General features: G+C 39.2%; 1 protein-coding gene and 1 long non-coding RNA gene across 6 annotated transcripts in view; one reads left to right on the forward strand and one right to left on the reverse strand.

The window, feature by feature from the left end:
• SORCS1 (sortilin related VPS10 domain containing receptor 1) overlaps window positions 1-27,538 on the reverse strand; it is a 514,957-nt gene that overhangs the window by 461,651 nt on the left and 25,768 nt on the right. The gene's annotated exons all lie outside the window — the stretch shown is intronic.
• Window positions 3,081-11,968, forward strand: LOC112672306 (uncharacterized). The gene is made up of 3 exons (XR_003144178.3): window positions 3,081-3,388; window positions 9,401-9,751; window positions 11,642-11,968. It is a non-coding gene; the product is annotated as an uncharacterized LOC112672306 (long non-coding RNA).

Below are 27,538 nucleotides of genomic sequence, written 5' to 3' on the forward strand. Positions count from 1 at the left end.
TCATATGTAGATGGTCATTAGGTAAGCTGCAGAGCAAACAACTTTTGTAACAACTGCATTTTCTGGCTACTTCTCAAGTTGTTCTTCACATCAAGTTAGACAACTTTAGGCAAGCAGTTATGATATATCTCCTTAGGCCTTTCTTTGCCAGCTTGTCTATATTTCTTTCCATCTTTCCTCCCAAGTCAATCCATTCCACCTCTAGGCAATCCTATGGCTCTTCTTGGAACATCTAGAGTGCCACTTAGCAGATACTGAGGGCTCAGAAACAACCACCATTTCCCAGGATCTGTTTGCCACCCTAAAGAACTAGTCCTTTTTCTGAATGTAGTGTGGTTAGCTCTTCCTATGGTCTAGATCAATAATAGTATGTTTTGGTTTTTTCCCCCCATAAGGTTTCTAGGCTAACTTCATCAGTTATAAGAATAAAGGACCTGGCATATGAGTGGGTATCATATGTCATACAGTATGTCCACTTAGAAAATGTATTGTTTTCTGCTTGTGCTCACCTAACACCTTGTTTGCAGATGATATCATTTTAAAAGGAATGAGGGAGTTTAACTAATTCCTTATAGCATAACTCCCCACTTTTGAATGCCTTTTTCCTGGAATTGAAGTTAGTTCCTTTGAGATATCAACCTGAAGCTCCAGAGTGATAAGTTAGATCTACTCTTTTTTTTTTTTTGCAGTTATTTTATTTTTTATGTATTTTTATTTATTGATAACCTTTACACATGTAAACTTTCTTCCATGAGATCCTCATGCATTACCCTTGGGAAGCACTTATTAATATTTTTGTTTTCCAATTAAGAAAACTAAAAAGTATTGTTAGACCCAAGATTCCTAAGAACATGGTAGAGACAGGACTAGAAGTCAGATCTGCTGCCACGAAATTTCATTCTTTTTCACTAACTATTCATGAAAGACCAACCATGTGTGAGATATTAAGTTAGGACCAGGATAGCTTTTGCACAAAAATAAGTAAGATATGATGTCCATTCCATTAAGGAAGTTTGATACAAAATGTTTTCTTCCTTTCTTAACTACAGGCTACATAATATATCCTCTGTATTTTAATTTAGACTCAAATTCCATCTCCTCTTGAGGGAGGAACTACTAAGAAATACAAGAGGTATCCACCTCCAAAAACATGACCCTTTCCAGGGCAGCCCGGGGGGCTCAGCAGTTTAGCGCTGCCTTTGGCCCAAGGCCTGATCCTGGAGACCCAGAATCGAGTCCCATGTCGGGCTCCCTGCATGGAGTCTGCTTCTCCCTCTGCCTGTGTCTCTGTCTCTCTCTCTCTCTCTGTATCTCTCATAAATAAATAAATAAAATATTTAAAGAAATAAAAATAAAAAATAAAGAATAAAACATGACCCTTTCTATAAGCAGGTCCACTGAGCTCCTACTCAATAGTTAAACATTATTCCCTAAAGTTAAGAAATGGTCTATGTGCCATACAGTTATTACAACCACTTGCCACATATGGCTGCTTAAATTTAAATTAAGTACAAGTAAATTTAAACTAAGATAAAAGTTGTTTCTCAGTCACTCTAGTTACACTTAAAGTGTTTGTAGCTACATGTGGCTAATACCATATTGAACAAAGGAGGTTTGGAACATTTCTGTCATTGTGGAAAAGTCTACTGAACAGTGCTAGTATATGTTTGAAATACATTTTCCTTGAAACTACTGAACCAAAGAACCACAGAATCACATAATAAAAAGCCATAAGGACATTATAGATGAAAGTATTCTAAATTCATTCATTCATTTGTTCTGTATGGATTTAACAATTATGTATTAAGTGCCTACTATATGCCAAGCATTGTACTTGTAGTAGAAGATATATTTAGCAAAACAGATTTAATTCTTGACCTCATTCATCTTACAGACAATAAAATATGTAATTTCAATAGAATGTGATTACTTACTGCCCCTCTAACTTTGCTGCAATCACAACAAATGACAACTCTATTACGTTTACATGTATAAAGGGGAACAAACTCTTTTGTCTCTTGAGAGATTACAATCTTTCTGAGCCACAAAGAACCCTCTACTAACTAAAGGGAAGTTTTCTTCTAGACATTTCTGTAGGTTATTGAGGTTTGACCTTAATAAGAAGCATTTACGTCTATTTACCTCATAGAGATTAAAATATGAGTCTTTCAGACATGGGTAGATTTTATAATCTGTAATAATAGGTAACTAAAAGATCTCTTAGGCAGGCTTTATGATAGCATCAAAGTGATGTGCCTAGGGATACAAGAGAAGAGAGCATTGAGAATCTCAAAAAAAAAAAAAAAAAAAAAAAAGCCTGAAAATCGGCCTTTGATTAGGTTGGCTTAAGTCATCCTATTTAGTAGAAGAACATTTCTTCTATTCAAACTAAATATTACTCAGAGGAGCAAGTACTAGTTCTAACCCACGACTTTGGTGTTTGTGGGCTGAATCTTGATCACTCCCTCTTGGCATTGTTTTAAGATCTAACTCCTACAGAGGATTTAAGAGTAAGATCAAGAAAATACTCATATAAGAGTAAAAGTTTATCTGACAAGATTCTTAATGTTATTTTAAAATTATCCCTCCTTAAGAAAATACTTTTTTTTTCTGTTGAGAAATGCACATATATTCTTGAATGAAAGCAGTAACTTCAAATTTAAGAATGTTAAAATATTTCTAGAAGCAAGTCTTCTGTGGACTAAATGTGTGTGTGCTTATGTTTGGGAAAAGTTGATTCAATTCTCTTTAAAATAAAAATAACCTGAATGTCGCTAAGCATGACATTGTTCAGTTAATTACGAGTCTCATTACACCCTATCAACTTTAAGATGACCCATTTTGTACAGAGACGTAACCTACTCAGTCTCTTTAGACTTTTGAATATGCAAGTCTTAGTTGACCATGATCTATTTGTTATCTTTTTTCCTTGCTATGGAATATTCAATGTCTTCAACTGGATTGGACAAAAACAGACAGGAAGCTTTCCTTTATAGATCTTAAGAGACCACATATATCTTGCTCACCATTTTGCCCTGATGACTAGAGAATGCATCACAAATAAGTATTTGTTACATCAGTAAGTATAGAATCAATGAATACATGAATGGTTAACAACAATCACTGCATTTTAGACACGTGTCACTTCATTACTTTATTATTTTTTCAAACACTGTGGATATGAGAGAATTTAAAGTTCAGAGGGAAAAACTTTCTCCTGCAAACCAACCTGCATATCTTACTTCTCTGGAGCTGGACATGAAGAGACCTATGAATTCTGAAAAGTCAGGGGAATGAGTAAGGTATTAGGGATGTGGGCCAGGAGAGCAAAAATAAGCAAGTTGTATCAAGTGAAGCCTGGTTTCCAGCAGCAGCATGGTGTCAAATTGTAAGTTGTTCATACTTTTAATGGTATCACCTCTTTTGAGTTACACATAAAAAGGGAATCTAACTAGGATTTGTTAAAGGTTTTTTATTTTGCTTCCTATATCTCACCGGGCATTTCATTAGGGTTTTACTTCTGTTCTAAAAAGAAAGAAGAAAGAAAGAAAAAGTCTTGAAAAACCAGAGGAGTCTGAGCATCTACCATTAGATGCAAAGCTAGGGACTGGAGTTCTTTTACCTAACTCTGCCTTTTCTACTCTGACAACTGAAAAAGCTAAAAATGCACACACAATTAGAGGGTCAAAGAAAGAATACATACACACTAAAGAGTAGTGCAAATCTTTACATTTTCTGAACATAAAGATGTTCTGTGGTCATGGTCATTATAACGCCCACCCTACTGACGAGTCACATATTGCCATAACATTGCTTCCAAATGTTTGCTATCAATCTTCCCTCTTTGGTGAAACAGCATCAAAATGGTGTAGAAGCACTCTCTGCCTATTGTATGTCCCCATACCTCTCTCTTTCCATACTCTTGACTGGGCAGTTGTTCAATGTCACAATGAGCTCAGGAGAATATGATCAGAAGGTACTGTATGATTATTATAATTCCTTAATCCCTATACCTTGACAGAGTTGCATTATTTAAACTCGGGTATTTTGATTTAACCTGATTATAAGCAGAAAGAGAATTGGGTCTGCTCTGTAATTAATCATTTCTGCATTACGTTTTTCACAAAATACAAGAAACAAAGACCATTCTAACCCAGACCCTGATGTGCAAATAATTGGCCTGGCTTGGCTTTTGTCATTGTAGAGGACAGTGGCCCTAAGGTTAATTAATATATGCTTTCTAGAAAGACACACAACACTGTAAGTCCTGCCCATCCTGAAGCCCTGGTAAATTCACAGAGCATGCCTCACTTTTGTGTTCCTTCCTTTTCCCTACAGCTTCCCCTACATAAACATTCTTTGTCCAAAAAATGCTGGTTTTGATCTTCCTCCTTTTAAATACCATAGAGTGCCTAAGGCTTCAAAACTACATGTTTCTTTGCTCTTGGTTCAATATGCTCAGTGGGAGAAATTTGTCATCGGAGTTGTTGCTGTTGGAGAAATATAGAAATCTCCTTTCCCCTCAGTCCCCAAAGCATCTGTTGCCTGGACTTCTGTTTGTATTAATGAAATATGCCATCTGCATTGTGTAGGCTTCTACATTTCAGTAGGAAGCAAAGAGGGGAATCCCAAAGAGTAATCCATTAGCCATATAATGCCCCCTTTGTGCTCCTTCATGCATGACTCAAAGACCAAATGCTCCTGACCACCTGTGACCACTGCCATGCACACCATTTTAAATCAGGACAAACTCAAGTTCTAAACATGCCATCATTTCATTCTGAGCTGACTCATAATCCACTCCTTTGTTTGGAAAAAAAATCACAGAGTTTTTTCCTCTCCCTTAATGGGTGGTGGCTTAGAACCCCTTTAGACACAAATGACAGAAATCTAACTCTATTAAGCTTCAACAACAAAGAAGCTATATTATTGCCCATGAATCTGAGAAGTTTAAGGAGAGAATCTTCAGGTCTAACTGCTCCTGGTGCCCAAATGTTCTGGAAATAGCCTTTTCCCATCTATTAGCTCAATTTTCCTTGCTGTCACATTATACTCAAATTCTCATCAGGCTTCCGTCCTTTTGTTCTGGGTTAATATCTGACCTGTTTCACAGCCATATTATTCATTAGTTCCAGCAATAATATAGAAATTGAGTTTCTTTGGCTTGAAAGGTCTGGCTTTGGTCACCTCCTCTCTTTTGAGCCGGTGTTTCCAGCCAAGAAGGATGCTATGCTCACATTGGCAGAACTCAGTCATGTGTCCCTCAGGATCTGGAGTGTGGGATCTACTCTACTAGAACCATATGGCCTGAGAGTAGGGAAAGGAACACCAGTGTGACATTTCCAGTAGAAGGAATGTTTAGACAGACCAAAAGTAAAGGTGTCTACTCCAGAAAGGAAAGCCTAAAAGACATTCTAACACTTGGCATTTTGGAAAATGATTTAACCTCATCTCATCACAGGACTGCAGAGTCCTTTCTTTTGCTTACTCCCTCCCATTCCACCCCTTTACAAAATCCTCTAAAGATGCCGAGAAATTCCCTTGGGATATCAATTACCTTTTACAGGTATTAATTACCTTTTAAAAAGTCATATCTGAGTGCAGGTTTCAAGAAAGGACAGGTCAGGAGTTAGTGGCCAGACCTAAGAAATAGGGAGCTGGCAAGCATGAAACAACCTTAGTTATGTGGGAGATAGACTCATCAGGGGCAGAACCAGAAAAGCCAAGGATGACCTGAATATCAGCAGTATATCCAAAAGAACCAACCAGGGAAAGAAATGCTGGACAGAAAGCCCAATTTTATTTCTCAATAATCAACATATATCTTCAAAGTATAATAATACTAATACTAGCAAACCATTAATTTGTATTGAGTGAATACTATGGATCAATCACTGGGCTTAGCATACCTAGCCTAATGAGGAAACCAACTGTGGGGATAAACATAAGAGTGGCCCCAATGAACTATTTGGAGACTCACGGAAGTGTAAGGACAGAAGGTGATATCTCAGTTAAGATGTGAAGGACACTGTAAAAGGCTGAGTGAGAGGGAGATTGATCTAGAAAGTTAACACAGTATATAAAGCTCCTGTGATAGGTCAGAGAATGCAGAGATCAGGAAAGAGTACTTCTTCATGGCTAAAGCACCACGTGAAAAGGGCAGAAAGAGGGGAGAAAAGAGTATAAGGTATTCAGAAGGATAGAAGGGTAAAAAAAAAAAAAAAAAAAAAAAAGCTGTGTTTAATTTGGATTCTTCTGACCCCCGGGACAGATCAAATCAAAAAAATGGTTATGCCTCTGCTGTTGGATACAGATAATGAGAAGTTAGGATTAGGATCTCCTCACCAAATGCGTTCTCCTATTACCATGTACATTCAGATGATATAAATGAGACTCACTCCTAGGACAGCTTTATGCTGGACAAATTCAAACATCACTCCACATTTGACAAGAGCAAGATGCTTTTCCCCAACAGTGAGCATGCAATTGGTCAATCCAGATACACAATAAGCCCCTAATCTTGGTATTTCCCAAATCAGGCACATTGCCCAGCATATTACAAGCTCCGTAAGTATATATTGAATGGATACTATGGGCAGATGAGTACAAAAGGTATTTTACTGGAATCAATCCAGACCTGAGAACTACCTATTTACTCTGTACTTACTTAGCCACTCTTCCACCAGCCATCCATCTAAATATTGAATGCATTATAAGACAAAGCTGTTATAGCTCTTGAAGGAAATGGCTCCTGCAGAGTTCTGAAGAAAAATCACACTCAGCTCACAGTATCAGGAATAAGAAAGACTCTGAGGCACCTGAGTGGTTCAGGCAGTTAAGCATCTGACTCTTGATTTGGGCTCAGGTAATGATCTTGGGATCCTGAGATCCAGCCTGCATTGGGTTCCACACTGAGCAGGGAGTCTGTTTGAGATTCTCTTTCTCCCTCTCCTTTTGCCTCTTCCCACTCTCTAAAATAATTAAATAAATCTAAAATAAAGGAATAAGACTGTTCTCCTTAACCACAATTCTTTAACCAAATGAACATTGTTAATCTTATAAATGCATGTGTATAGTTTTGTTTTAGCTACTAGAAAGTTTATAGTAAATGTAGGGGCATAACCCATGAGTTGAACAGAACTATACTGTATACAAAGGCTCATGACAGATTTGTTCTAGGACTTGATCATTTTCGTCCACTGACTTACTTAATATCCAAGGTCCGTTCTTTGATTTAAAAATTACCCCTTATTCCATAAGGTTGCAAGGGACTTGATAAAAATGTATATAATATAAAAGGATAAACAGATCAATGGGTGACTACACAAGTGAACTGATAAGTATGTACACAATACTTATTAATTAATTACCTTAAATAAGGTTATTAAGACCTTATTAAGTAAGGTCTTTATGACTTTGTCCACTTTCTTTTAGTTTTTCAGGATATCTGCAATACGAACAACATTCTTCTCTTGTAATAATAACCATATAGTAAGCACATATCAGCATACTGATTGTTTCTAGGCATCTAAAGACATGTGACTAGACGTGGGCAATGTGTAGTGACAAGAAGTGATATATATGGTTTCCAGATCAGAACACTTAATTATAATGTGAGATCCTCTGTGGTTTTCTTCCCTAGCCTCAAAATGAGAAAGTTACAGGTGGTGAACTCCTCTCAATGTCTGGGTCCCTTATGCAGAAGAGAGTCCCCAAATGACTTACACTTGTCACATAATATAAATAAGATACACACATGGCCTGTTCGAAGCTTCTGATAATTCAGAGTTGCTTGTTATTGCAGCATCAGCTAATCTGTCCTGCTATATACCTTAATGAAATGTAGTATACAGCCAGTGAAATGAAAGCAGGAGACAATCTTCCAAAGGAGCTGAATCTGCTAGTATAGGAAGTGAAAGAAGAAGGTAAAATAGCAAAAGTTTATTGTGGCTTTTGAAATTGTGCAAAAGAACTAGGAAGAGTTCAGAGATGTATGACCAAAGTTACTAGGATGGACACAGATACAAACAAACATGAGAGGTGCTATTATTGTCCACCTGTAGATTTGTGTGGCTTTGTACATTTCATATACTCAGCTGAGATATACATCTGGCTTTAGAGAAAGGATATGGTTTATATAAGGTTTGTATTTGAATGGTCACTAGCAGAAATCCAATTAAACCCATTCAGAGAATTATACAGCAGGAAGACCTTACTATGTCTCAGGCCTTGAGAAGTTACCAGCCTTGCCTGGCCTTGATTTTTGTTTCATTAGTAAAATGGAGAGAGCACTGTGCCTGTCTTACAGCATTATTAGGACAATAAAATAGTCCAAATAAATCCTTGACCAGAATACAAAACAAAACAAAACTTCAAGAATTGTTAGAAGCCTCTTCAAACTTTTCACTCTACATATGAAAAATCATATGTGCAGAGAGGTTAACCTAGTTGCCCATGTCCCAGAACTGGTCAGGATAGCTAAGAAAAAAGTCTTACAATTACTTACAGGTGCTGGGTACTTTTTATATTTCCTAGAGACCAAACAAGCAGATCTGTAACAAATTAAGCCAAATTAATTTTAGACAGGTAACATAATACGTGTATTGATCATCAAGACAATGTAGCTGGGGAAAATGAAGGAATCTGGAGAGTATCTGGGTATGGAGTTATCCATTGAGATCCAAGACTGATCACAGCTACCCCAAAACCTGCCACTCAGCAGAGCTCTTTATGGTCTCTTCCAGTTCATTCTACCTACCTTTTCAGAGCAAAAAGCATATGCCATCTAGGATAAATACCTGGCTTTTAATCATGGCCTACTTTATAACCTATCTCCTTGTTATCATTGTTATTAATTCCACTTCATATTGGCATTACCTTTGCAAGTGAATATATTTTGTATCAGAAACAAATAATCAGCCAAACTCTTTAAGGGTAGGTGTTGGATGTTGACTACCTTGCATCCTGGTATATCTAATAAAACACATCACATACTGGTAGGTCATAAGGTATTTCTTATAGTGTTATACACATAGAAGGCACTTAATTTGTATTTGCTGAATGAATAAATAAATGCATGAATAAAGAAAAAAGTAGTAAAAGAAACTCTCCTGCCTATAGCCAAGTGCCTGGGAGAGATGATTATATAGTGCTATATTATTCTATTCTCTGATGGTAAGAGTCTGATTTAGACTGGAAGATTCAAAGTAAGTAAGAGGCCATTCAGACTAAGCAAATCACAATAGTGATCCTTATTAGTTTATAGAAAGAGACCAAAGACTTATAACATGGGTCACTTGAAATAGGGATAAAGCAAGGACCCAGCAAATTCACAGCAGTAAGCAGTCTCATAATGCAAAGGATAACCTAATAGATCTTTTCCACCTGTTATTTCTCTAAGGGAGGATTCTTTCCATGAGACCAGAGATGACTAACTTGAGAGGCAAAGCACGACTGCTTAAACCAGCCATGCATCACCGGCACCGAATTGCTACAACTGAAAATACGAAAAGCAGGCTAACCACATTCAAGAAAACCCATTTAATTTCCATAGAACACCCCTTCCTGTAACATGCTCCTTGTAGGTAAGACCACAGTGAGGCTCCAGAGCAAAAAGCAGCAAGCACTGATCTCTGTGGAGGGGTGGAGGAAACCTGGCATATGATAGCTTTGTTTAAGGGTTTATATGAAGAAATGAACAGGACGAAGAGCAAAATAACCAGCACTTTGACAATGAAGTTCAAATTAGAAGGTAATATGGCACAGTGCAAATCACAAATGTCTTCGGAGCCAGAGTATTTAAATTTATAATGTGCCACTTGCTGAATGTGTGTGTGTAGTCTCAGACAGGTTACTTCATTTTCCTGAGCTTCATTTTCCCTTATAAACTAGAGGCAGTTTCTCAGAATTGCCATGGGATGACATGAGGTCAATCATAAGTGTGTCTGGCATATAGTAGGAGCAAGTAAAATATAACTCCTTTCTGGCTCTCCTCAGACATTCTTGATTCAACAAACATGTGTGGCATGTTGAGATGATCCACAAAATGCCCAGATTTCAGTGCAGCAGGAGTTCAGAGCTGAGCTGACCACAAGAACATAAGCATTCTCCCTGCTTTCCATGAATTAGGCTTTCACAGTGCAAGATCCATACAATGATGCGTTTGGGCTGATGCTATCTGGCTTTTCAGGTGTTTCAAGAAAAATACAACAGAAAAGGCTAGATGGTGGCTGTAATCACCATATCGTTTAACATATTAATAGTAAAATGGTTGTGATTCAACCACATTCTAAAACACCATCCTATAGTAAAAGTCGCCTGCTATTCTTTTTTTTTTTTTTTAAGAGTTTATTTATTTATTCATGAAAGACACACAGAGAGGAACAGACACAGGCAGAGGGAGAAGCAGGCTCCATGCAGGGAGCCCAACGTGGGACTCGATCTCAGGTCTCCAGGATCAGGCCCTCCTGGGCCGAAGGCGGCACTAAACCGCTGAGCCACCTGGGCTGCCCCTCATGGTATTTTTTTAAGTAACACCATGGCAAATGCCTATGAAATATCATTTAAAGAAAAGACAAAACTGTATAGTGGCATATACAGGATGAAACTAGTTATTTAAAAAGCAACAAAAAATGCATTTTATTTCCCTTTATGTGCATTTCCATACACAACACAGACACTATCTGAAAATAATACGTGACGGTTCCCTTTGGCAAATGAACCATAGTTTGGGCACAGACCAGAGAAAACCAATATTTTTATCCAATTGTTTTTTAATCTTATACAGCAAAAATTTGCTCATGTATTATTTTTATAACGAAAAAAGGAGATAAGGAACTGAAGGCAAGCACATCTACATGCAGACATTGGCTGGTGTATGGGGCCTGTGCCGAGGGGAGAGAGCAACAACTGGATGCCTCCGTGAATGCAGATGTGCCGGGCTGCACTGAGTGCCAGGCTCGACAAGTGCTGCAGAGCCTGGTTCTGGCCTCATCTGCTCCAGAGGGCACAAAGAGGTCATCTCATCAGGGAAAATATCCTTTCAAATTACATCCTTGTTTCCATCTCTCTGTTCTGGTCCCTAAGCCCAGTACAACAAAGTGCCTGCTTTTCCTGACCTTGGTCAATCCTGATATTTCTTCCATGTGTTGTTTTTTTTTTTTTTTTCCCTTCAAGTAAAACCATCAGAAGTCTGTTTTTCATTTTCTTCCCTTTTTTTTCACTATTCAGAATGAGAACTGCTGAGCACAAAGTAGCAGGAGTTCTGCTCTAATGTCAGGGTTCTGCTTCTCTGATCACTAAACCAGGAAAGGTGAAGAAGCAGCTACTCAAATTAATTATAGATAAAAATAGGACATTTGACTCTGTGTGTATGAGAGAGAGGGAGAGGGAGAGTACCAGAGAGAGGGAGAGGGAGGGAGAAAGGGGGAGAGAGAGAGAGAGAGAGAAAGAGAGAGAGAGAGAGAGAGACTGAAGAAGGAAAGAACACAAAGTCGTATTAAATGATTCATAAATGAATAGCTAGCTATAGATTCTGTTTTTTTTTATTGAACAAAAGTATTGATACTGACATTGATGACACAATAGCATGATACAGCTTTAGGAAAACCTCAGAGTCTAAATGTCTATCATCTCTTTACAGGTTAAAAACAAAGAGAGAAAAAATCCTGTCTCATGGTCCAAAGTGAGGAACCGATTTAGCACTTGTCTTACAGCCTGAATTTGCAGCTGGAGATAAGCTCTGAATTGGGCATGAAGAGAAACAGGAGAGAAAATTCAAGTTGGAATAATGCTAAGTAAATCCTCAATGTCGTTGATGTCGTTTGAGACATTGTTAGAGATGCACAGACAGTATTAGTCATTTTGACATGCCCCTTTCTGGTCATTGTTACTGCTTTCCCTCATATCCAAGATGAGAAAAATATAGTGCTTTACATCCACAATTTCCCCTCTCTCTTTTTCACTTTTTTTTTAACTTCTAAAAATTATGGGGCAGAAACAAACTGGCAAAAAAAAAAAAAAAAGAAAAGAAAAGAAAACAAGCAAACAAACTGAATGTTTAATTAAAGAGCCAAAGCAATTTCCAACTTAGAAGTGGGCACATGGTGAAAGATTCTAAAAAAAGTTGCAGCTCCCCACTAAAAAGTGAAATAATTGGTCCTTACATTCACAGTTTTCCCACAAATGATGTGGAGTGCTTAGAACAGATGAAATAATGCACATATGGTCACGAAGCAATATGGCAGGCAACCATACTGCTCAACAACCAGGAAAAAAGAAATATAAATGGGCTAGAACTATGTGAATGTTGATTCTTGAAAGTAGGTCCAACTAGAGAATCTTGAAATGAATAAATGAAAAGCCACAGGCAGAACTTTGAGAGCAAGCAATATAAAACATGTTCTGAACTCATTTTATACCCCAGCAATTAGCCCAGAACCCAGCCCAGGAGGCACACCCAATAAATACAATGGGTCACAAATTAATGCCAAGATTATAAACAAGACTGGGGTTTGTCCAGAGTTAAAGATGATGTTATTGCTGGATAATTTTTAGAATGTGTAACTCAAAATGCGACAACCTCCTTCTACCTATAAGATATAGCTTAAAGTTTAAATGTGAGTGCCCTGGAGAAGGCAAATAAGAGTTAAAGTCTGTGATTTACCATTTTATGAGCTGGGTGATTTGAACACTTTACCCTTTCAAAGATTTAGTTTCCTCTTCTGCAAAGTGGACCCAGCACTGAAACCCACGGAGTGAGGATTCAATAATATAATGTGTGAAAATTGCTTTAAACCAGGCCTTTTAGTGTCGGTGCGCTTATGAAACACGTGTCATTGTTTTTTGTCAAGCATAGAAACTCCGAAGAGAGGAGATGTGTGCAGTGGTCTCAATAAGCATGGCATGCTCCAAGCTGCAGCTCCCAGTTCTGACCGCTGTCTGCCCTGTAGACGAGCCTCTATTAAATGCACCTAAGTCCTACTCCCTCTGCAAGTCTGATTCCAATGTTAGGATCATGCATGCAGTGGGAAACCTGCCTAACCGAATCCAGGATGGCCAGTTTTGAAATGTACATTTTTCTCCCAAACTGGGGACTTCTTCAGCTAGCTCTAAAGTGTTCATAACTGAGTACAGAAAACTGCAAAGAAAGAAACCGTATCATTAATAGTGTCCACTCCTCCCTGTCTACTTTGTCTTGGGAACCGGTAGCTGGTCTGACCTGAGCACTGGTGTAGTTACCGGTAGTGGGAAGTACAAGACAACAAGGTAATCCAAACTAAGAGTCCGTGATCCATCAACTCGAAAAGTTACGTTAGGACAAAACTGGAAAAAGGAAAACACGCAAACCTGGTAAAGAGTGTATAAAAAGTGTGATTTTCTCTTTACGAAGCTCACAGGGCAGACAGCGGTTCTCCGACCAGATCACGGAAACTGTCGCCTTTTGGTCGGCTAAATGCAACTGTTGAGAGCTGAATTCTCTCTTACTGCCCACTGTTCCCAGTTTTCCCAAAACAAAGATGCCCATTTTCTTTATTTCCAGAAAGGTCCAGAAGCTTTGCCAATTTTCTCAGCCAGAAATTTGCATGGATTATAGTGATATTAGGCCATTTCAACATGAAAATTGCTTTGACTGTGCCACTGGAAGTTGGGACCGACTTACAGCATCCACCTGGCTGTGGATGCTCTCAATAGAAGGGCTTCCGTAGAAATATTAGATCAGAAGAGCCTGCCTCTCTGGATCTCCCTCTTAACCAATGGCACAGACAACTGATATTGTGCTTCATTCACACTCCCTAGATCAGTCTGATTTTGTTACCAACGTAAAATCAATCAATTATGAACTAATGACTAATCAAAATAAATCCATTCACCCAAAGCCCTGCGTATCACAATACAATTAAAATCAAGCTATAATTCCTCCAAAATTAAGAGTTAAGGGACCTACAGACAAATGCAATGACAAGAAATTCAATATAGAAATTATCATTATAGGAAAATCTGCTGGCATCTAACATGTAGATTCAAAGATTTTTGTGTGTTTAACTTATGTGTTTGCTTTGGTCTTTCCTGGTGTTTGTAGAACCATTTCACAAAATTATGTAACAGAGCTGCTAGAAGGAAATCACAGAACATTCTCCAGTTTATGGAAGAAAAACAAAATAAAACAAAACACAGGTGTTCTCAAGTACTAAGCAGTTTACATATCACTGAGCATTAACAAAGCTGGACCTAAAATTCAACATTCTTTGGAGGTGTTTTTTTCCTTTTCCCAACAAATACTGCAATTTGTTTCTTAGAAATTGCTAGTGAGATATACACAAACGTGCCCTACACAAGCATCAGGAAGTTTCATTCAGTCCCTTAGTCCCAAGAAGCAGTATGTCAAACCCTGGCAATATCTTCCCAGCTACACTCTGGAAACAAAGCAAAGAAGGAGATGTAGACACTTGGTCACTGCTCACCTGTCTTCCCGGTGGTGGCTATATAGTCTTTCTATTCAGAAGACGTGACTTAATGTGTTTTGAAGTGGGTTCAATCTCTGAAAATCTGGCAATTAGGACTGCATGGGAAGGCTGGGAAGCTAATAATAATGGTGAATAAGGGGGAAAATAGGCTTCAAGCTACCTTGGAAATCAGTGTTTCTTGGTCATAACAGGAAAACTAATTCAGTGCCACAGACATCTGGTTGCTTGTGTCTTAATTGAATCACTCAGTTGTGTGTGTTTTTTTTTTTCCTCCTCTGTGCTAATAACTGAAGTTTAATGGGATTTTAACATTTCCAGCAAGGTGGCATACATCCCCAGCTCTCGCAGAAAGGTAATTGACCAAGATTGTATTAAACCATCATTATGGGAAATGCTTCAGGTCCCAGAAGAAAGGCTACCAATGCTTCTAAATTGGAATGTTCTTCCTTCTTTCATCCCTAAGGTGATTTGCCAATAAACTAACATGTCAGCAAATGTCTATAACACATGATTAAACATGATCCAATCTGATTAAATACCTATTTAAGGTCACATTTATCTCTGCTTGACTTTATTATCTCCTCTTTGACCTACATGTCCCTTTTCTTTCCTTCTGGTCTATGCCATTGCTTTGGAAGAGTCTCTTGAGTCACACCACATTCCTCTTCATTTTAAGCTCATTTTAAGCCTGACTTCCTCCAAGGAAACCAATGATCACTTGACCCTGTCTAAAACAAAACAAACAAATGCTCCAATGCCTGCTTCTAAATTTAAAAAATGCAATTAAATAAAACACTTAGGTCATCAGCCTAGAAGAAGCTGACATCCTAGGACTTCTAGGACTCGTGGTCAGCATCTTTAAAAATTTCCCTGTACCACTCAGAATACTATGGTTCATAAACAAGAAATATCTTAGACAGGTTTCTACTTTATCAAATTTCTTAGACTCTAGATTATAATAAAATTTTAATGAGAAACAAAAATAATCTGACCTCCTGTGATGTTTAAGAGAGAAGACCCCTGTGATCTTTTGCATTCCACTAATTTGATCTAAACCATTTTCAGCCTCTGGGATGAAATCAGAAATCTTCCTTAGGACCTTTTCCCTGCATGTGTGTGGAGTGCCTGGGTCCATGTCTTGAGCCTCATTATGAAACACCAATGAGAAGTGACACAACAGTTCTTCTGCTCATCACCAGGGTACTTCTTTTGATGGATGGGAATTTAATCTCCTCTAATTGTGGGCATTTCCCTGCATCCTAGTTATGAGGGAGGATCTGTGACCTCAAGATAATTGTATTAATGAATCAATTCCGAGCAGAAGGGACACAGTCTGTCCATGACAGAAAAAAAGTCTAAAAGATTTGTTAGGAACTAATGAGCAAATGGGAGAATATTTATAAGCACTCTGCTTGCCATAAATAGCAACAGCGAGGGAACAGCATACAACTTAGCACCATGGGCAAGTAGCCTTTCCTTCCCCAACCCTCTCATTTGAGCCCAGCAGTGGTTAACATGATTTACAGATCTTTGGTGGCTTCGGCAGCAAATGAGATGCCAACCTCAATCCTGTTCATGACAGGCCGATTATTCAGAGGAGATGTGTAATTGCAAAAACTGCCCATGGTACATTGGCTCTTCAAGAAAGCTTGCTGATAATGAGCCAGATCTTGCCAGGTAAGAAAAATTACCTGGTTCAGGATTCTATGTTGCCATTTAGGGCATTTCTTTTCCTTACATTTCTTGGACCAATGAATGTACTTTCATTGGATAGAGCTTCTGCTTTTAGTGCCATGATTCAAATTCAAATTCCTGAGGATGTATCTGCTTGACCCTGCAGAGGTTCTAATCCCATCACTACTTTGGTTTTTTTTAAGAAAACATGTTATTTGTAGGCATTTCTTTGTAACTAGTATGTCTTTTCTTTCATTTTCTTAAGTGCCCACATGTCATTTCTGGGTATCTTCTTTATTTTACTTTCCCACATGGCATAGCTTTGCCTACCATCTGATTAAGTATCAAGGTGGTGGGAAGATGGAATTATTTTCCCAAAGGCAGTAGAGGCAGAGGCAATTCAACAACAACCTCTGATCATGTCTTCTGTATGCACCTCATGCCTTTCTGATTCTCTGTCACCTCACGTATGCTACCTTCCTGTGTAAGTGATTTCCCCTCTGCCCTCATGCTCAAACTCTGCCTTTCCAATATGGTTTGGTTCAAAGCCTGACATATTGCTTGATTTCTTCCAACTGGTAGGTTGGAGTGGGTCCTCCTCTGGGTCTGATGGCACACTGTCTTATACGATAGGGAGGTGGGCAAATATGGCCATAAAGACTGGTTTTGGACGTAGGTACACCTGGGATTAAATTTTGCCTCTTTCATTTACTAACTGTGTAACTTTGGGCCAAAAACGTGTCATCTTGGCACCTTTTCCCACTGTAAAATGGGGACACTAAGAATGTCTTCAGCTGTTTCAAAGACTGAATAAAAATAGTTCTGCAAAAGAGCTAGGAAAGTGACTGAAACTCGGGAAGTTCTCAACAATGCTACTTTACTTCCTATCGTTTCTACTAGACTATAAGCTCTTCGGGGTAAGTGGATAGTCTTACAAATCTTCACAGGCAGCAGAAAAATTCCACAACACTTGCATTTCTGCTCAGAGGTATTAGTTTCTTCTTTCAGATGAATATAAACTAGGTTAAATCATGCCCTATGTAAGGAAGAACTTCTACAAATGCAACAAGAGCCTCAAGCGTCCTCTGGGAAAACAGGATACAGGGCTGAGAATATGTACCATACTCCTTTCAAAGTTAGGAAAGCCTTCCAAAAGCAAGAATGAACTTCCACTGGCATGGACAAGGTAAATGCACAGGATAGTTAAGATTTTGGAATCACCGGGCTTGTAAGTGGTTGACTCTATCTCTGCCATCTACCAGTTGTTTGGCTTTGGACAAGTATCTCAAGCTTGTTGAACCTCAGTGATCTCTCCTGCAAAATGGAAGTAACAAGGGTGCTTTGTGAGGATTAAATCTAACAAAAAAAAAAAAATCCATATAATGTGCCTAGCAAAAAACAAACAAACAAACAAAAAGAAGCAGACACACAAAAATCTTAACCACAACATAGGAGATTAGTAAATAGTTGCCAATATTATTTTTCTAGGACACATTTTCCTGGCTGAGATTTCATTAATTCTAACATCCCTTTAACTTGGAGATGGAGCATTTCTCATAGTCTTCTCCTTGCTTCGTAATGGGGATTAACATTAGTTCTCTGGCATTTCTCCATACTGCCCTTTAGCTATCATCTCAGTAGTTGGTAAAGTTTCCTGAGTTTTATTCTTAGGGGGTGCTACAATTTCTAGTAACCACGCTCCCAGACAGAACACGTTTCATTTCATTTGTACAAACTTGTTCTGAAGATGGTTGCTGAAAACAGATCATACTTTCTAAAGCCCCTTTAAGCCAATAAATTATTTGCAAGTAAGGATGCTCCTTCCCATCACCTGTCTCCAAACATGAACTTGTAAAACAGCAAGGCGAGAGTGAAAGTTTCCTTTCTGATTCAAGATGCCAAGCACAAGTCCGGCTGAGCAGGCTCTTCGGCTGGTTGCTACTGACAGCAGCCTGGGTGAGATCGTTCTGAAGTACCACATGCATGATAATAGCTGTCTAGATACAGCAAATAGATATAAGCAAATGAATGGTCTTGGAACTGTCTGCTGTCATTCATTTAAAAGAGAATCTCTTGGCGGCTGACTACCTTTGTTCAAAAATAAATTTAACTAGAATTTAGTTGCCGTGGGATGAAAGAACATGGAATAAATCAGTCAGGCTCAAGCAAGAGCTGCCATTTCCTTCAATGGGAAGAGAAATACAGTGATTGGGCTCCACTGGACACTGGCATTAAAAGGAGGGAGGAAAAAGAATGTACAAACAACCCCTGTTATCAAAGGCTCCGTATGATCTTGAATGATAACACAATTGCCCTTGTTCACTAGGGAAAAACCAGGTAGAGATGGATTAACTTATTAATTAGGAAAATGTTTCACATAAACATGATTCACATTTTTCTATTTTATCCACTTTTCCCAACTTACCATTTCATTTGAAAATGGGAGGGCAGATTTGTCATCTTATATTCAAGAGGCTCCTCTGAATAAGCCCTCCAAGAGAGATCTCCTCTCCAACTGTTCTTCTAATTCTCCTTTCTCAGAGTCCCTAATAACCTCTTTGATGCTTTGGCTGTAATTTTTCTTCTTTATTGATTTTAGTTTTCTGGTCACTAGCACTACTGCTATTGTTGGGTTCCACATGAGAGACCATTGATCATTTTCTGAAGTTCACAAAAGCTCTGGCCTGCTCAAGTGGGAGTTTCTGTGGGTGTCAATGTCAGTTTATTTATTGGGGATGGAATTATCTTGTTCTGCATTACAATGATCCCATATCCTGTAACTATAGCAGACAATAATATCTTCAGGTATAACCAAGATTTCTGTATATTCTAAAAAGAAAAGACCAAACTATCAGGGAAGAAGCGATGAGTTTCACACACAAAATAGGACTGATTAGAAGGAATCCCTGTTTTATGATCCTGAAACTGAGACTTCACATGGTGAGTCAAGAGAATGCAAACGCTCTCACCAGAACTACCAACAGTGAGGAAATCTGGGAAACCTAGTCATTTGACAGCCCTTAGGGGCAGAGTAAATTTTTCAAAAAAAGTTGGATGCTTTATTTTATGGCTGCTTTTATTTGCAGAAGGAACAAGTTGACTGCTATAGAGTTAGACTACATGGCAACCAATAATCAGCACTTCCTGAAATCAAGCTTGATACTTCAAATATCTTTAAAATGAAAAATGCAAGGGGATCCCTGGGTGGCTCAGCAGTTTTGCGCCTGCCTTTGGCCCAGGGTGTGATCCTGGAGTCCTGGGATCGAGTCCCGCGTTGGGCTCCTTGCATGGAGCCTGCTTCTCCCTCTGCCTGTGTCTCTGCCTCTCTCTCTCTCTCTCTCATAAATAAACAAAAATAAATCGTTAAAAATTTTTTAAAAAAAGAAAAATGCAAAAAAATCTTTAAGCACTGACAAATAACTTGAAGAGGTAAATTAATTAATTAAAATTTTTGAGAAAGGGAGAGAGAGAGGAGGTAGAGGGACAGAGGGAGAGGGAAAGAAAGAATCTCAGCGCAGAGCCCCAAATGGGGTTTGATCTCACAACCCTGAAATCACGACCTGAGCCAAATTAAAAGTTGGCCATTCAACCAACTGAGCCACCCAGGTGCCCCAAGGTAAACTGTATTTCCTTTTATTTTTTTTTTAAGATCTATTTATTTGAGAGTGAGTGAGAAAGCATGGGTGGGGGGGGAGGGGGAGAGGGAGAGGGAGAAGCAGACCTCCCACTGAGCAAGGAGCCCACTGTGGGCTCAATCCCAGGACCCTGGGATCATGACCTGAGCTGAAGGCAGTTATTTAACTGACTGAGCCATCCAGGTGCCCCAAGGTAAACTATTAAATGATTAACCATAAACCCTCCAAAGTCTACCCAGAAGAACAAAGACTGGAAATAATTAATATAGAGTTGCAAGAGTAAATCAACATCATAGTGGTGGCTTCTCATGGCTGAGAATTCCTTTTGTGCAATACAGAAACATTGACATGACCATAAAAATACCAAGATCTTAAGATTTAGGACCTGTCTGATATCATTTTCTACTTCTAATTTGGCCCTTGTACAACATGAAGTTGAAAAGATTTCCTTACAGACTTTGAGCCTAGAGTTTTTTTCAAGGTTGTTTCTGTCAACCTGAAAGGGCTAGTTTTTATTATTATTATTCCAAAATATACATAAGATTTATCATTTTAGGCATTTTTAAGTGTGAAATTCAGTGGCATTAAATGCATTCTCAATGTCTTATAATCATCACCACTAACTACTTCCAAAAGGGTATCATCCTCCCAAACAGAAACCCTGGACCAATAAAGCAGTGATTTCCCATTTTTTTCCCTCCCCTAACCCCAGTGACCTCTGTTTCACTCTCTGTCTCTACGAATTGGTCTATTCTCGGTATTTCATACAAGTATAAAGGGCTAGAAGCTGAAATCACTTTTCAAGGCCTCCTTGTTGCAAACACCACACATAAGTTGCCAGATCCTGGGCACTCTCTCCTGCTCCCTACCCTACTTATTCCAACTCTGAGCTATCTTGCACTTGAGCTCTTAATGCATGCCTGTCCACTGGCATTGGCATGGCCATCATGACTGGCACGTCCCCTCCCTTAGGCCTATTACTGAGATCTTAAGATCACTTTTCTGTCTTAGGTCCTCTGCCAATTCCAGCTCCCCTGACCCCTACACCTCCCTCTCCTATAACTGATTTACCCACTGCAAAGCTTCTTTCAAACACTGCTGATCCCCATGGTCTGGCTTCAACCCCTCTCAGGGATGTTGTGGTATCTTATAAAGGGCACCTCACACTTTTATCATTTAGAATGTTTCTAGGCAGATTCTATACTACGCAAAGGACACCACCATGACGATACTTTATGACTGAGTTATCTCCCATCCATTATACAAACTGGGCAGTTGAGGTACAATCCTAGATGAGAAAATCCTCATCTTCCTTGTCCACTCCTTCCTGTCCCCTGTCCCCAGCCTCTTTCCAATGGGTCTGCTGTTGAGCCAAAATAGAAAATTTGTTTTCTATCAGTGTTTCTTTATTGAAGAAGAATAACGTGGTAAAATAAAACCTCAGTAAGTAATCCTCTCAGACTCAACTGAGCTGGAATGTATGATAATTCTCTTTTTCCTCACATTGAACGGCTTCCAATGTTGATCTCCTGCTCCCCCACCTTCTCTCCTCCTCTTATACTCCCCCTTTCTCCCCTTCATCATCCCCAACCCTCCTCCATATCACCTTACCAGGGTCAAGTTTCCGTAAACTCCAGGAAACCCCCATTACATCTTCCTATAACCAAGCCTTTCCCCATTTACGGGAAACTTTCCATTTTTTTTGGACCCAAACATACCTATTCTAAAACATCCAGTGAGAATCTGCTGTGTTCTACAAAGCACTATCCCACTCTCTCAGTTCTCATTTCCCATGCTATATGTTCATTTCCACAAGGTAGCATTTAACTTTTAAATTTGTTAACATAAGTCCTTAGTTGTAGACTCAATCTCCTTCAAACCTGGAGTCATTATATATTATTTATGTTACATATCCACCATGGTTCCTAGCAATCCTTAGCACACAGACAGTAGACAACAAATACTTGTTGCTTGATTGATAATTCAGTCACAGCTGGGCTGAAGCTTATCTCCTTACTGTCAATGAAATAAAGGGCTTGCTAAGCAAATTAATACTGTAAACAGAGAGAGTTTGGCCTACTTTAATGTGAAAATCAACACACTATTTTAAGCAGCACTTCCGTGGCTGCTTCCATTCAAAGAATCAATGTGCTGATTGTGATTATTGTCTGTTGGTTAAAGCATTAACAAGATTCACTAAGATTACAATCTTCAACAGCCCATGCTGTTCCCCTAAGCATCCAAACACGTTTCAGCTATTATTTCTTCTCTGTCATATATTTTAAGAATAAAATCTAGGAAAATGAGTCCTTGCACAGCTTACTTCCACATACACATGCCAGCTTTTTCTTGGCTTTGAAAAAATAGTCACACTTTTGGAAGAGCCTTAGAGCAGTTTTGTTTTGTTTTTCCCTTGTCAAGAATATAAGATGTTTTTAAAGGGGCCAGACATTTAGACAGCAGGACAGACTTTGTGGGAAGAGTCCTTCAACATAGCCCTGCTGCTTTCTTCACATCCTTCTTTCTGCATCTCTTTGGCTACCCTTGGCATCTGAACATGACCACAACTTTTGAAAATCTCCAATATCCCAACTCCAGGAATTTGAAAGCCAGGAAAGGGTCAAGAACAGAATGGAAATCCTTACTGGATCCCCAGATTTCAGCTCCAGTTGAATAACTGTCATTCTCTGTCTGTTGCTATCTCTGCAGCAAACATGAGCAGCTTACTCCGCATCCTTCCATTACATGAGGGAGAGCTGCTGAAAGGGATAACTAAGGAGTCCCACAACCTTCGCCACAGGTCGCCACAATTTCTGTGTGAGTCATTGAGATTACCGTTCCTGTGCGCTGCTGCTGCTGCTGCTACTCCTAAAAATAATAAAGAGGTCAGAGGCATGTGGCTTCTGGGCAAAGTAACTGGTCTCCTTTCACCCTAACAGGAGAGATGTGTGTGGTGGGGCCGAGATGTGAGGAAGGAAGAGAGCAAATGGTGTGGGTACGATTCATCCCATAAAAGTACAGCTATCATCTCACTACAATGTTTTATCACTTTTAGACTTTATACTATTCTTCTTTTTGTATATTTTTTTATTGGAGTTCAATTTGCCAACATATAGCATATCATCCAGTGTTCATCCCATCAAGTGCCCCCCTCAGTGCCCAGTCACCCCATCCCCCCACCCACCACCCCTTCCACTACCCCTTGTTTGTTTCCCAGAGTTATGGTGTCTCTCATGTTCTGTTGCCCTCACTGATATTTCCCACTCATTTTCTCTCCCTTCCCCTTTAATCCCTTTCACTATTTTTTTATATTCCCCAAATGAATGAAACCATATAATGTTTGTTCTCTGATTGACTTACTTCACTCAGCATAATACCCTCCAGTTCATCCATGTTGATATACTATTAATCCTTACCACCCAGTCTTCCCTCCCTCCATCTCTGACTAGAGTGGATCATTGAAGATGACATGCCATCAGTCTACAATAGTTTCACGCTGGTGGACAATGATGTGAGGGGTAGGTGGAGTGGGCTATGGGAAGCTCAGCAGGGGCTTCCATGATTGTTCCCTATGGGGAGCTGTGAAGGATTTTAAGAGGAGTGACAAAATAAAATCTTTGAAAACTGAACTTTGGCTCATGGTGGAAAATTTGGAAAGGAGATGGAGTTGCTTTGGAAATCACACTCATGTTCCCCCACATGTAAATATGTACAATGTATCTTTGATTGAGGGTCCTGTCTTGTTTACCACTGTAAACCCTGTACTGAGCAGAGAGACCAATACACTGTAGGTGCTCCTTGAATATTTGTAAGTTGATTTCAAAGAGTGAAAAGGGGGGCCATGAGAAAGAACTATTATACAGTGACAGGTAAGTCTTTGTTACAGTGAATTTATTCTGAAGAGAGGTCTTCTGCTTCCTTTAATCATTGCATGCCTCTCCTAGGACTTAGCACAATTATAAGATTTTCCGTATTATTGCAGAAGGCTGCAGACTATATCTACTCACCCAACTTGGCACTGACTGCAGTGCTTTGCACACAGTAGGTAAAAAATTAAATGCACTGAAGCATAGCTGTAGTTTAATCTTTTCTAATTAAGCATTGAAGAAGTAATAGTGTCATACACCCGACCAGGATTCCCTTCAACAAAGGAGAAAGACATCCAAATGATTACGTGGCCAAACAGAACTTTAATTGTATAAAATGAACAGAAGTCATGCAATAGTACTGATCAAACTAGCCTCCCCATCCAACACCTGCCAATCCATAAGTGCTCCTTCTAAGAAGCTCAGAACATGCATTAGGAGTTTCCTAATGGCTCCAGCTATAAGTGTATCAGATTAATACTGTATTCTCCAGAAAGCAATATATCTCCCGCTGTTCTAGAATAAACAGAAAATTACCATGAGACAACATATATTAACATATCCAGTAAAGTACCTGGCAGGTAGGGGATCCATGACACTCCACAGTCATTGTTGCATTTGTGCTTCTTTTTCAAGTATTGTTAAAAATCACATGTCCTTTTGTAAAATGATCCCAGGTGAGTTTTAGAATCAGAAACCAAAAGATAGGTTAGATACGCTACTAAAAGCAAAAAAGAGAGAGAATACAGATATTACATATGGTTGTTATAGCAACCGAAAGCATATCTGATCTCCTCATTGGCCCCCACCCTTTGCCACAATCCCGTTTGCAGATAAATAACCTCTGGTTTTTCTTTTAAACTGCCCATCAGGACAAAAGGAAAAAAAAAGTAAACTGTGGCCTCTGTTTAGTAGGAAGGATTCTGAAATCATAAGGGAAAAGAGAAAAAGAAACAGAAAGGCTGAAAGGAACAAACAACTTGAGATCAAGAAAGTGGAAGCCAGAAATTTGTTTATGCAAAACTTACTGGAGTATTTTTCATTAGCCTTTTCATAGGAGTGGCCGGCAAACCCATATGCAAGGACAGTGCAAAGAATCCTGCCTTGTCTTCATGCAAATAATCTGTTAGAATCTTAAAAATCAAAAGGGGATGAGAGAATAGAATACAAACAGCAAATCTTTATTTCTTCTGATCAAATTTAGAGTTCCAGACAGCTTTCAATGAAAACAGAATGCATCAAGTCCAGACTGAGTCAAAGCTTGAAAGCCCTGGGTTTCATTAGACAAATTTGGGGCTGTGACTGTCAACCTTGGAAGCATAAAAAATATACTTCAGCACCAGGCTATGTGATAATACCATTTTAGTTCTAGAAAAACCACAAGTGTCACCATCAGAGGGAGACACAGAGATCTCAGAGCTTGGGGTGTAGGTGAAAGAACTGAGTCTCAGAGAGGGAATGTGACTTGTCCAAGGTCATAACTGGTAAGTGCTAGAGCTCAATTAATACTAACACAAGATGCTGAGATATAGCAGACAGTGTTCTACACGCCTTATAATCATTTAGTCATTGTGTCTGCCTTTATTATGATGTCCATGTAATATATGAACAAACAGACATGGAGGTTAAGTGTCACGCTCAAGACAACCCAGCTACTAAACAGACATGTTGAGATTCAAGTCCATGCCATCTGATCTCAGGGTTCATTTCTCTTAGCCTCTTTGCAACACTTCCTCTCCTCAGGAACTGCTATTTGCTGAGTAAGCCACTCAGCCATTCCGTTTGTCCTTGCCCTGCACCCAAACAGAAATAGATAGGAGGTCAAGTTTCTAATAAAACAGTAATATTCTCTTGGCCTTTCCATACTTCCACTTGCCCAGTGCACACTGGCTGCTTCCCTATCTCTATACTCCATTGAGCCTCCCCGTTCCTTTCTTCCCATTTGCAGAACAAATCTGGGAGAACCAGTCAGTTCCATCTAATTCTATTTGGGAACAAATTCCCTTCAAATCACTCCACTAGACAAGTCTAAGACCATGGTCTAGCCATCTCTCTTAATGCAAAACCATGTCCAGTGTTCCATTTTGAAAAGTAAGTGTTAATCAAAGGAAGAATCTAGGGCTTTGTGTTCTCAGGGCTCCTGCTGTCTCCTGCCAGGGAAGCCTTGCATTCTGTGGTTACCAGCCTGGCCCTTCAGTCATCATTCCTCCAGCCTGGGAGCCAAGTACAGAAGGAGAGGGCTGGGAAGTAGGACTGGCAGAAAGGACAGAGTGGACCTGGGTTGTTGCATGGGTAGTAGATGATGCAGGTTCTGAGGGAGGTGTGAAGCCCACTGCACTGATCCCCCTCAATCCCTAGACATTCTTGCCCTGGAGGAGCTCTGGAAATTGTTTCCTGCCCTGGATGTTAGAAGATACATTCATTCTGCCTGGACTGCATTCCTCTAAGCTGAATTTCACTTCTTCCTAAGTTTCTTTTGCCCCCACTAAATTAGGTTAAACCTCCTCTATATGTGCTTTCACAGAATGCATCACACTTGTTGCAATATTGCTCTTTACAAGAATGTTCATGGCAGCAGTATTTGGCCCCAAATTGGAAACTACTCGAGCACATATTATGGGGAGAATGGATAGATAAATGGGGGTTTATTCACACTGTGGAATACTACAAAGCAACAATAGTGAACAAACTACTACACTATGGAGTAATGTGGATGAATGTCATAAAAGCAGCCAGTTACAAAGAGTGTATATGGTTTGGTTCCATTTATATCAAGTTCAAAAACAGGTAACATCATCATTATCATTATTATTATTATTATTATTATTATTATTATTATTATTATTATTTTGCCTTTAAGAGTAATATAGTGATTACCCCTGGTGGGCAGTGACTGAGAGAGAGCACAGGGCATTTTAGGGTACTAACAATATTCCATTTCTCGATCTAAGTGCTAGTTATACAAATGTGCTAACTCTATGAGAATGTATCCATTATGAGTTGCGTGTGTCATACTTCAATAATTTCTTACCAAGAAAAAAAATTAATACTGTTCTGTATTTGATATCTTTTTCTACCTACTAAACTCTGATTTCCATGAGGGCAGGGGCCATGAGCATCAATTTCATTACAGGACCTCTGTCTCCTATTATTATGTTCCTGGAATATAATGAGCTCTCTCATATGCCTGTTGAATGAGGTATGGAATAGATGGATAAACAGTTTCTTTTCAATTCTTATTATCACAAAATAATCAAAGCTATAATCATCTCTCCCAGGTCTTGATATTTGAAATTTTTCAGGGCAAAATTCCTATTTGCTTTGTTACTGTTGAATCTCCTGTTCCTGGTATGGTCCCCAGTACACAGTAGGTGCCCAATCAATATTCTTTAAAATAAAAGAATGAACGGTTGACCTCCAAAATGATCTTTCCATCTCCAGTAATTCTTTCTGAACTTCATGTCTGATCACTCTTATTTTAATGCAACTGTCTTTAGGTCATTTTTATCTATTTACTTTTAAATATTTTATGTATTTATTAACAAGAGACACAGAGAGAGAGGGGAGGGCAGAGACATTGGGCAGAGGGAGAAGCAGGCTCCATGCAGGAAGCCCAATGCAGGACTCGATCCTGGAACTCCAGGATCATGCCCTGAGCTGAAGGCAGATGCTCAACCACTGAGCCACCCAGGCGTCTCTAGGTCACTTTTTACTTAAAGTATTAACTTATCTTTAATGCCCATGAGAGAAAGATAAAACACTTAGTGTCCAGGATCCAAACTAGGTTTGCAAATCTATTGCATCTATTCCTCATGAGGATCCATCTTTCCACAGAGAATGTCTTTTCTCCTTCCCAACCTGCCCTGACTGCCTCACCCCTCAGTCACCATGTCTGCCT

The sequence above is a fragment of the Canis lupus genome, chromosome 28, assembly GCF_003254725.2.
Source record: "Canis lupus dingo isolate Sandy chromosome 28, ASM325472v2, whole genome shotgun sequence".
Taxonomy (NCBI): domain Eukaryota; kingdom Metazoa; phylum Chordata; class Mammalia; order Carnivora; family Canidae; genus Canis; species Canis lupus.